Here is a 2,785-nt window from a genome sequence, read left to right as displayed (position 1 = left end):
GAAATCTTCTATTCAACTCTTTAGTATCTTGAATTCTTTCCTGTGCTTTGGCTTCTCTGCGCTCCAGTGCAATTTTCAGAGTCTCTTCTGACATCCAATGAAACATAATACATATGAATTTTTTGTGTAAAAAACAAAACAAAACAAAACAAAACTGACAGTCTTGCTCTTTGGGACTTTAAAGAGGTTCTTAATTGGTGAAGTTGATTTCTTGCAACACCTCCCTTGATTCCTTGACCACTGCTTCCATGGGTGCTGATCATGAATGTGATTAACAATGAAAGAGTTTTTCTTTTTCTTTTCTAAGAGAAGAGTGAATTTGGGGGGATGGGGAGGGAGAAAAGTGCAACAATAAATGACTGGAAACCCTAAAAAAAAAAAAAGAACAACAACAACAAACCATGTTTTAAATTGTAAATAATTTTCTGTAAAGAACACTGTTTGGATCAACACATGCCAATTAAGAGAAAATAATAATTCAGGACTTTATCTCCTTAAGGCTATTTCTAAAGGTGGTATAAGCTGTTTCCTGCCCTCAGATTTAACCTTCTGTAATGTAATATCACTTAATTTATATTCATGCAAAGATTCAGCCATCTCTCTTTGCAAAATTGTTTCATTATGAGTACAATCCTGCACAGACATCATTACTATTCTAATCAAAGTCCATACTGGCTGAAAATCAATAGGAATTTGTTTGTTTTTATGTGCTCTTAGTAAATATAACATTATGCCAAGTTTTTAACATTTAACTACTTAATTACTTAAACCTGTAATGTTTCTGTACATATTGAAACTACTGCAAAAAAGATTTTTCTTTCATCTTTACCCCTGAACTCCTAAGCGATTCCTTTAAGAGAGAAATATATTGAGCTTTAGAGGATGGAGCATCCCCCATGACTCTTTTCACTACTGCCTCTGAGTTTTGAATCCGTTTACTTCAGAGGGTGGAGAAAAGCCTCATGAATTTTTTTTCTAATTCTTCCCTTGACTTTGTCCTTCAAGGGGTGAGAGAATTCTAATGAAACTTTTTCTACTTCAACCCTTCACTTCCAAGGGGTGAAGATTTCCTTATGAAACCTTTTTCTACTTCAACCCTTGACTTCCAAGGGGTGAAGATTTCCTCATGACCGTGCCTTTAATTTTCCTGGAAGTTTCATATTTCCTGAGCAAATTCCCTTTCGGTTTCCTGGTGTCTGTAAGAGAGAAAGAGAGAGAAACTACCTCCTCTTCAAGTCCCTAGTCCACGTGTCAAAATGTTGTTGACCGAAGGAAAAGACAGAGATGGGGACACACAGGAATGTGGGTCAGGCCAGAAAGCATGAATGCAGGGGTCTAACAGCTGGGAAAACTGCAGCCCCTATGCTAAGCCTTTCTGGGTTTTCATTGAGAATCATCAGGAAGGTAAACAAAGGAAATTCACAAGGGTGTAGTAAATAAAAACAAAAATCATGGGGAAGTCTTTTGTAAATAACGCCAAGTTCTTGACTGTTGTTCACCTTATGCTTATCTCAGGGGGGAGGGATTCAATAAATGCAAACTAAGAATTATTTAAACTCTTAAGGATTGCCTTAATGCCTACCCCTGTAAACATTTAAGGATTGCTTAGTCCTACAGGGTGAATTCTAGCTTGTATGACACCTCCATCATATCGTGATATAGCATTTGGTATATTATTAATATTAAACTTGATATTTGGCTTCCCACACCCAGATAATCTGTTCCACATATAGATTGAAAAGATATTGAGATAGGACACATCCTTGACACACATCCTTCCCATTTTTGAACCGTGCAGTGTTTTCTTGCTCTGCTATGACAGCTGCCTCCTGTTCCAAGTATAGGTTTTGTACAAGCAAAATCAAGTGCTATGGGATTCCCATTCTTCTCAGAGTCAGCCACAGTTTGTTGTGATCCACACAGTCAAATGCCTTTGCATAGTCAATGAAACACAGGTAGCCATTCCTCTGGTATGCTCTGCTTTCAGTCAAGATTCAGCTGACATTAGCTACAATATCCCTAGTGCCTCTTCTAAATCCAGCCTGCACTTCTGGAATTTCTCTGTTGATGTGCTATTCTAGTAGATTTTGGATAATCTTCAGCAGAATCTTGCTTTCATGTGATGTAAATGATACTGTTTAATAATTTCCACACTCTGTTGGATCACTTTTCTTTTGAATGGGAACAAATAGAGATCTCTTCAGGTCAGTTGGCCAGGTGGTTGTCCTTCAAATTTCTTGGCACAACTTGGTGAGCACATCCAGGGCAGCATCTGTTTGTTGTTGAAATATTCATTGGTAAAAAAAAAAAAAGAAATATTCATTGGTATGCCATCAGTTCCTGGGGTGTTGTTTTTTGCCAATTCTATCAGAGCAGCTTGAACTTCTTCCTTCATCAGCACAAGCTCTTGCTCATATACTGTTTCATGAAATTCTAGGTTGTTGGCATGGGCTTGAGATTGAATGTGTAGGTGAGTAGATTTGATATCCTGGGAAGCAGTGATGTCAGGGACAGTGATAGGGATTTGAGGGTGGTTTTGTGCCACAAGCAGGCCTGCTTTGTTTGTCTAGAACCCAACTATTTGTGTCTGACAGGCTTGCCTTCCAGTCTCAGTTTCTGCAATTGTTCACAAGTCCACGGCTACATCAAGCAAAGAACTTTGCTTTTTTCCGGAGAAATTTTTTTTCTCTTTCTCTCTCTCTTTTTTTTTATTGGGAAAAACATATTGGGGGTACAAGGAGGTGAGGGTTGGGGGCAGAATGGTGAGGATGGGCCAGGATGCAGT

This window comes from Elephantulus edwardii, unplaced genomic scaffold (assembly GCF_000299155.1).
Source record: "Elephantulus edwardii isolate Elephantulus edwardi_28Jun2011 unplaced genomic scaffold, EleEdw1.0 scaffold00239, whole genome shotgun sequence".
NCBI lineage: Eukaryota > Metazoa > Chordata > Mammalia > Macroscelidea > Macroscelididae > Elephantulus > Elephantulus edwardii.
The sequence above is the reverse complement of the archived record's forward strand: the minus strand, read 5'-3'. Positions refer to the sequence as shown.